Below are 9,705 nucleotides of genomic sequence, written 5' to 3'. Positions count from 1 at the left end.
CTCAGCTTCCACACCTCCCCCCCCCCCCACCCCCCATGCCGGCTGTGGCATGTTTGCGTACTAATATCCCAGCCAGTGTGATGTCACGGTGGAAAAACACCAGGGGGCCACTCAGCCAATGGCGTTGCTGCGCAGCTAACGCTACACAATGGCGCTGAGCGCGGCCGCACGGGCGGGACACGTCGTAAATCTCATTAGCCGGGGCCGCGCGCAGCTGTCGGGGAGGTGACGGTGGGCGCGACTGCGGCTGACAGCCAGGGCGGCAGCGGAGAGGCGCATCGCAGGCTGGGGCAGGGCGCCACTAAGGAGGCCAAGTGTCAGTGTCTATCACACAGACCCCCCCTGTGGACCCCCACCATGCTCCGCTCTCTCTCTCTCTCCATATTTCATGTGCCAAAGAGCCACAGAGACAGGAAGTCAGACGGGTTGCTGACATGTTACTAAAGGAAGCCACTATACAGAGTGTCTCTGTGTGTGTTTTTATTTTGAAGTACTTTGAGGTTTATTGCTAAATAATATTTGGCTTAAAATCTGCTTAATTTTATAAAATCCGAACCTTAACAAGCATCTAAAATTAGGCATGTTGAAGCTTTTTAGAAATTCGATTGAAAATTCAGCAAATATTGATAGATGAGTATAAAGGGTCGTCCCAGTTCCTGTGGCCCCACGGCCCCCCGAGTGTGAAGAGTAACATTAGTCACACAGTTACTGACCAGTGGCTGTGACTTTTGCAGAGTAATAACACTTTATCTCAGATCATAACCGCACAGTATGTATTTAGTTCTATTATGTGATTGGCCACTATGATTTTTCAAAATTACATATCATTTTCTTCCACTTTATTATATATTCATTCACAATCTTATATTCATGCAATGAACATAATCATGTTGACAATGTAATAGTGTGTTAGGCTGCTGCTAAATTAGGGCCCATTTCAGAGTGACATCAGTTAAAATTATTCCCCTTGTATCTCCACTTTCTATCTATTTAAACAGATGCTTTTATCCAAAGCATCATATTATTGAGAAACCAGAGTCAGACAGTCCCTGGGGACCCCTGACCAAGGGATTTGAACCAGTGAACTGCTGGACCACCCCAACTTCAGGTTGCTGGTGTTGTCATGTGGGTCTCCTGTTCAGGTCCTGTCATTGACTGTCCTGGCCTCTCGTTCCGAGCTTCATCAGGCTTCTGCCATACACACCCTGATGTACAGATAGAGACTCAGTCCATTGTTCGCCATGTAGGCATGTCCGTATTTAAAGCAGGTACATCCACTGCTGCGTGGGACGGTCAGCTGTAGCCGTGGTTAATTTGTAACCTGTAGCCTAACGTACTGGGAAAGTCGCCATTCGCGTTTTGTAGGGCCGCGTTACGAAGTGCGTCGATTAGGGGCTTTACAGCCAAGCAGCCAACACAAAGGAGAAGTGAGTTAAAACCAGTGTGACAGGCCATTACACGTTGAGACTGCACTCACTCCGAATCATTTTTATAACTGTTTCATTTTGGATCTGTCCTCGTGCTGTGAGGGGTTCCACTGGATACGGCGATTTCCTCCTGCAGTCCAAAGACAGGCAGTTAGGCTCTGTAAGCATGTGTGGATGTGTACCCTGTGATGGACTGCTGTCCCATCCAGGGGAACTCCTGTGTCATGTGTCAAGACCCCCCAGGGACCGTCTCCAAAAGGACAAATGGCTGGTAGGTGAATGGGTGGATTTCAAATTGTGATTACTGGGTCACCCAGGAGTAGTGGTAGTGTGTGGCTTAGTGGGCCACACTCTATGTCTGTGATTAGAAGGTTGCAGGTTTGAATCCCATCTATAGTAGATTTGTCACATTTCTTTTGGATTGCCCCCCCCCCAAAAAAAAAATGCTCCAAGGGTGCCAGATAAAAAATGTCTGATCATGTGCTCAAGCTTCATTCCATTTGCATATATATATATATATATGCGCAATCACAAAGCAGAACCAAATATGAAAACCGTCCAATAGGAGGAAAGGTTAGTGACATTCCTTACATTTAGCTTAAGTTATCTGGCTAATGAAAAATTCTTTAAAATATTTAAAATACTGGAAGAAGGAGGCATTGTATAAACAAATAATTATAATTCAACCTAAACAGAATAGACTCTGACTGTAATACTGAAATGATAAAATAATTTATACAGCTAAATGTCCAGACTTGACACGATCTACCTTAAAATGTGAGATATCCTGTGGTACTGGAGTGCCTGGGTGTGTGAAAAAAATACGTCAAATGCACTGTAAGAAGCGTGGGGGTGTGCCCCCCTCCCCACCCCCCGCGTAACCTTGGCTTGTGCCGTATTCTGAGATTTAAGCATGAAAACGCAGCACTGAGGTAAGTAGGGAACTGGGTCAGGCCCTGGCCCCAGCAGTCAGAGCTTCCTCTAACATAAAAATAGCAGCGTACAGGCACCGTGAACGAGGCATGCGAGGCAGGGCGTCTTAAGGTGGAGAGAACAAAGCATCCTGTTCTCAGGCTGGGTCACTGCATCCACCCTCATCAGCTATGTGGGACAGGGGGCTAAGATAGACTCCCATAAACGGCTGGATCAGAATGAGAATCAGTTTCATTACCGCCAACTATGTTAGTGTGTACGAGGAATTTTGGGCTCATTTCGTCGATACAGTTATAAGAATTCAGGGACCGCAGTGTGGAGTGTGCTGGGATGCGGCCCCTGTGATCGGAAGGTTGTTGGTCGGAATCCCCGAGTCAGCAGAGTGATGTCACCGTTGGGTCCTTGAGCAAGGTCCTTAACCCCCAGTTGCTCCAGGAACTGGCTGCCCCCCGCTTTCTCAAATGTACAGCACTCTGGACCAAATAACTGTAATTTTTAAATACATTAAAAAGACAACAATGAATACGCTTACAGGAAACTTCAAAACAGAAAATCGTGATCAGGCAAGCTGTAAACAAAACATCACAATTAAAACTATAAAGGTCAGAATCCCAGCAAAAGATCAAATAGATCAAAGTAATAGATCAAAAAGGCCCACAGGTTAGAATCAGTCGAGCCAAGATGTAACAACAGTTATAAGCACTGGACACCCGTGCAGTGATGTAGCCGGGAAAGGCTTATAATGGCTGTATAGGAGATGGCGAGATGAAAGTGTGGGGGTTTGCGCTCGACCGGCCGTGCCGCTAATTTGCATTTGTCAGCCGGGGCCCCGCGTAAGTGGGGCCAATTACCCACGCTTCATTGGGAGCTGCTTTCCATCTCCCCCTCGGCTGACGTCTCTGCGGCTCGATCACATCACTGTCACAAACCATTTTCAAGGGCGGCCCGCGTCCTGCCGGCTAATGTTGATTGCCAGTCTTGGGGGGGGGGGGGGGTGTTGCAGTAGAGGATATAGAGGAGACTTTCATCACGAAGAGGGAGGGGGGGTTGTGTACTCGGCTGCTCCCCCCCCCCCCCCCCCGGACACTCCGAGATGCCAGCCGGGGCACGGCGTGGCACGAGGCCACCGGCCGGCCTGTCAGCACGTCTAACGGAGCCCGGCACTCGCACCTCATTAAAGGAATGTCTCCCAATTAGCCGGCCGCTGACGCCTGATCACCTCATAATTGTTTAGATTAGTCTCACTTGGGCGACCTGACCGTGCAGGATGGAGGTGGGGGGGGGGGGGGGCTCCGCACTGCGTCCCTGCACTCCAGTGTGTGTGGAGGGTGGGGTCTCAGAATACATACACTCTATACAAATGCTATGTTTATATACATAAAACATATATATATATATATATTACTGTGTGCATACACTGCAACACCGTATATATAATGTATGATATATAGGCTATATATAATAGATAATATAATGAGTTTCTTTCTGAAACACAAAAGTCACACAATCGCGGCCTTGGAAAGATCCGCTTTAAAGCCTTGGGTTTTACCTTGCTCTCCAAGGTCTGCCCCCCCAGCAGTGGCGTTCTCTAGGCCACAGGCCTGTCTCTCCCACCCCTGAAGTGGGACCTATTATTCATGTCCAGCATCACAGGTGGTGTGAAGGTGACAGATGACTGGCCCCCAGCCCCCCCCCGTCCCAGCATGCCTCTGTCCTGGTGGCTGTTTGCCCCCCCCCCCCAACCCCCCGATTCCACTTGGGAAAGCTGCCTGACCACCATTTACAACCCCCCCCGCGCTTGTTCTCACACCTGCCGCGGCGCTCGCGGTTTTGGACGGTCCTGCGAGCTGCTGGTTTGGGGTGATCCGCAGCATGTGGGCCGAGTTGGGCCAGAATCCCCACTGTGGGACACTCAGGGCGGCTGCTGATTGGTTACTGCCTCATGCTGTCGTCACAGCAACCGCTCTCTGAAGTGCTACATTACATCGGCTTTTCTTAGTCCAGTTCTGTCGATCTCTTAAAGGAATACATTCAAATATTCAAAATACGTTTTCCCATGTTTAAACATGGTATACTTCAAAATAGCATGATATTCCTGTTTTGCCTAGTAAGTTCGTTTGTAAATATGACACTGTAGGAAGTCATAAATATAAAGTTACATAAAGTAAATCTCTAGACAACAGATGGAAAAGCAGGAATATTTTGAGGGAAACCGGACAGCAGATTACGGTACATTATTTTTTCTTTCTTCTAATGTTGGAAAGTTGTGTGGTGCAGTGGGTTAGGGCTCCATAACTCTCAGCAAGAGGTTTCTGGTTCAAAGCCTACGGTGAATGGCAAGGCCTTTAACCCAAATTGTTCCAGGGACTAGCTTATTTTACTGAAGAGTAAAGCAGCAACAGGCACTGAATAAAACCTAAGCAGTTTTACCATCCCTGGCAAGAGAAACACATCATTCTTGGAGGTGCGACACTCTGATAACATGCATCAAGTTACTCATTCACAGCTCAGATCAGTGACTCTCTGTAAATGTCAATTATTCCTGTTCTGCAGCTTTTAGATACACTGTGTTCCAACATGGTGCTATACCACTCATGTTTGTTTGGCAGTTGCTGTGAAAATCCACCAAAACAAGGACAGGATTTTATTTGACCTTCACAGGCGACTCTAATTGCCCTTAAATTAAGATCTCAGTCATTGATAAAATGACCGTGCTGGGACAGTTTCGACATCACAGTGCTTTGCGAGTCGCAAACAATGCGGTGGTGTGTATAATCCCAGGGCATTAAGCTCACAGGAGAACTCGCTTTACAAACAGCCCTTTTATTTCTGGGAGAACGGACCATCCTACAAGTGGCAGCCCATTCCAGACGGGCTCAAAAAGTCTCTGGTTTACACGTCCAAATGCTGGAGGCTTTGAGTCCCCGTGGAACACCAAGGCCGCAAATCCCACTGTTGAATAAATAAAGATCCCAGATATACAATTCTGTCTCTTTGTAATGGACAGCTCAATTCCCCACTCTCTCTCCCTCTTTCTCTCTCTCTCTCTCTCTCTCTCTCTCATTCTCTCACACGCTGACACGCACCCTCCTCTCCATCCTGATCTCCTCTCAGCCAGCTGACGTGATCAGGGGGGGGGGGTGGTTGTTGTTGCCAAGGTATCTTCCCTGGAGGACTGATCTCATTCTGATTCATTCCCATCAGCCTGTTCAGTGCGCTCTCAGCAGGATGGCCTCCACGTGCCCTGCCTTGCCCTTTCTGCTGAAGCCGGCCCCCCCTTGGAAACCGCCATGTTCTGACGGAGGAGGGGGGGGGGGGGTGATGGGACAATGCATGTGCAGGACAGGGCGACCCCCACTCAACATGTAGAGGAATGATATCACTCAGCACCAGCCTGTGGTCATTTCCGTTACCGAGAGACAAGCACATTGCACTGGCGGATTACAAACTGTTACAGCTTACATATCAGTCCTAGTTCTCTAATTCCCCCAAAAAAAAGCGATTAAGGGAGTCTGCAAGAAGCACTGGATGCCCAGATACAACACAGACTATGAATACACACCAATTAGCTAATTTAATCTAATAATGGGATTCTGCCCGGCTAAATCAAATTATGGCGCAATTAACTCAAATCAGGTGAAGCAGAAGAGGGTAACTCTGGCTTATATTTGAGCGATTTGTACATTTTAATGGAGTCAGATTCAATTATGAAACTTCATATACTGGTGCAGGTACTGGTAACTGCGTTCGGGTCTTTTTTTTCATCAGCAGAGGGAACAAAAACAAAGGCAAGGGGATGAAACAAAACACAGAACGAAACGAAGCAAAACGTAACATGAGCAACAAAAAACAAAACAAAACAAAATTAAACAAAACGATAACATTAAACTTTCAGGTTCTTCTGTGTCAAACAGAGGTGCTGATCTGTAAGGAGCCTACGTGTTACTGGCCTCCAGCATCCTGTCTCATCGCTGGTAACCACATCGCACGAGGTCACCCCCGTCCCCAGATGGCAGGCGTGCTGCGTGGACACAAAGGAGAGGCCCGGGGTCCTGCCCTGTGAAAAAAACACACCACCCCCCTCCCCTCCACCTCCCCCCCCCCCCCGGGGCCTTGCAAAATCCAGATCCTGCCCACAAATAGCAGGCCTGAGTCAGGCTGGAGCACTCCCGCTACCCCCCCATCCCAACCCCCCCCCCCGCCCCCTGTAAGCTCTCACAGTAACAGCATTCAGGTCTACAGGCTGGGGAGAAAGGGGGAGCAGATGCAGGAGATACAGGCTCACGCTGAAAATCCGCACAAACCTTCCTCAGATATTGCTTCCAACAGGCCTATAGAACCTTAGAAATGAAGCGTTTTAACTTTAACTACTGTAGCGTTTCTTGGTGACAGATACAATACCATAGACTATTCCAAATGATATTTTTCCTCTGTTCTGTTTTAAAACAGGAATACATTTGGATTAAGTTTGATTCAGCTTCATTGCCATTACGCAAAGTGCTCAAACAGCGAAATGCAGTCAGCAAAATAACGCAAAAGCGCTACAAACCAAAGTGTCCATCTATGTTAGGGTCTTGGCAGAAATCGGAAGTTTGTCCTAAACATCAGTGGGAGATGCGTCCTTCTGGAAAGGACACGCTGACACATACCAATGGCGCAAAGTCCATCATCCGCGCACGTCCCGGGTATCCGGCGTGACTTTGGAGTTTGGTTCGGGTTTCCGTCGTTCCTCATCGTCCTCCAAAGACAATGGCTTATATTCATGAAACATTCACCGCACCTGTTTTGTCTTCCTGACAAGAATGAAGGAGAAGGAGCAGGAAACCACCCAGTGGCAAATTGTCCCCATAAATCTTTCAGGGTGTCGATTACGAGGCCCCATGACCCGTTAAAACATGGGTGTGCCACCCCCCCCCCCCCCACCAGTTTCAGGTTCAGGCCCTGAACTTTTATCTCGTGGCGGACAGAGATGTGTAGCCACTGCGGATTTCGCATTTTGAAGCACATCCACCCCCCCATTCATGACCGGAGTCTTCCTTGTACCCATGCAAGGATCTTCCCTAGCCCTGAGACCGATAACCATTTCGCCTGCGAGGGGGGGGGGGGGGGGGGGGGTGGGGGGACATGTCATCAGCGTTCCGCTCCAAACAGGTACGTGCTGTGTCCTCGCGTCTAAGGCGTGATTAATTGACGGGCCAGTCGCAGTGGATTGCAGTGATTAAAGGGGCGGTGTCTCCTACAGCAGAGTCTCGCAACCTTTAATCATAGGCGATACCTTCAGGTAGGAACCAATTACAACGTTGCCTGACAGGAGCCCTAGGCCAAGCCTATGCACAAGGATAGTGTACCGGGGTGACTCTAGGATTCGACCCTTGGGGGGGGGGAGGTGTAGGAAAATATGGTAGGAAATGTGTAGGAAAATATGGATCGCTTTGCTAAAAGGATTTTGAAAAATTATTTTTCAGTGGGACCTGTGAAGAAAGACTAGGTGGCTGAAGTCCCCATAAACAGGCCCTGTGCTGTGTCTGCGTCCCGGTGGTAAGAGTGAGGCCCCCCCTTCCTCTCCCGCATGTAGACGACCCTGAACACCATGTGATGTCACTCCAGAAAAACAAACATACAAATACAAACGCTACAATGGAAGATTTGTGGAAACAGGCTATGATTTGTTATAACGCTGTGCTGGAGTCTCCTGGTACCCAAAGGATGCCCCACAAATCAGCTCCCTGCCCCCCCAGGCAGAAACAAAGTGGTTTCCTGTTTTTATAGCTAAGGGACACAGAACAAAATAATAAATGTCTTGTAGTAACTGTGCTGAAATTCCCATGCTGCTCCTGGGCCTGTAGTTCTAGTGAGACCAAACACAATGGCGTCAGTCATAGTACTGAACAGGGTCCCGTTATGTATGAAACAGCACAAAAACATCAGCTATTATTTTCAAATGTTGCACAAACACAAAATTCAGATCCAGCCCTACAATTGCAAAGACTTACCAGGAGTTGCCTCTGTCTTTTCTTCCCGGACCAGTTCCAGGTCCTTAACACAGTACTCCACGCGACTCTGTCTCCCAGGCAGTGATGATGAATTATTGAACCGCCCCCCCCCCCCCCCCCCCCCCCCGCCGCCGCACCCTTGGCGCTGATGCCGGGCCAGGATGCCAACGGGCCTCAGACCCATCTCACTTTCCTCTGTTCTCTTGGGTCGGGCTCTTGAAACGTGAGTCGCCTAGTGTCTGGGTCCGCCGAGGGCCACACAAAGCGCCTGCGCCCTTGTATGCGGAACGTGCAACCTGAGATGGGGGGCAATTAGGTGACGGGGGGGGCGGGGCGTGCTGCAAACGGAGGCGGCCAATGGGGAGAGAGCGCTCCTTTCCGGCTGGAATCTTCACGTCCGAGGAAGGGGAGATGGCTGCCGGGCTTTGGGACCCCGATTACGTCATTGGGGTGGGATCCTGACACTGGTGGCCCTGGGTTCGAAACAACACTGTTTATAGGAAAGGCTGTTTGATGGCGGTGTTGTGTTTTTTCTCTATTTGTTGGCTCCCCGGGACGTTTCATCATGGTTCCTGGCTTTGGTGACTGAAGTCTAATGGTGTTGATCAAAAAAATTATTAAGTGGTACATGCGGATTCAACCAAATGTGAATAATGAACGAAAAGCAATCCGAGTTTTGAAAGAAAGAATGTGTTACATTGTTGCTGACGCGTATCGTAGTTAGTAAACTGGCTTGCATCGACTTTTGTCTGTATTGCGATAGTTTTGTGGGAAAGGCAAGACAATAACTGCAGTACTGCAATATACACGCAGAACTCTACATTAAATAATTTAAATATAAAATCGCTTTATAGTAAAAAGCTTCGCACTATGTCCACTTCTAGGCATCTGCCAGTCCATGTGCATTATTCATTATGGACCTCAGACCCAAATGTAATTGGATGTGACTCAGTCAATAAGACTGTATGACTGCATAGTTAAACAACTATTTACATAGCATTTTTATTGTATTAGGTATTATAAGTAATCTATAGATGATTTAAAGTATAGGAGAGGATGCACAGATACGACGGCATTTTATATACAGGAACCTCTGTGGATAGGAGTATCTGTGGATTTTGGTATCTGTGTGGGGGGGGGGGGGGTACTGGAACCAATCATTCCACGGATACCAAGGGACACCCGTATTTCAGACCGTTTTTAGCCGCTCCATGTGAATGTTTTGTACTTCGATGGGGGGCAGGGCTGAGGGCTCCAGGAGGGTCCTGGTTCGAAAAGCAAGGAAATTATTTTGGTGTCTGTACGCGACTTTAATTGAGCTCAAAATCCTTGCATTCGGCTGTTCGGCGTCT

This window comes from Brienomyrus brachyistius, chromosome 4 (assembly GCF_023856365.1).
Source record: "Brienomyrus brachyistius isolate T26 chromosome 4, BBRACH_0.4, whole genome shotgun sequence".
NCBI lineage: Eukaryota > Metazoa > Chordata > Actinopteri > Osteoglossiformes > Mormyridae > Brienomyrus > Brienomyrus brachyistius.
Note: the sequence above shows the minus strand (reverse complement) of the source record.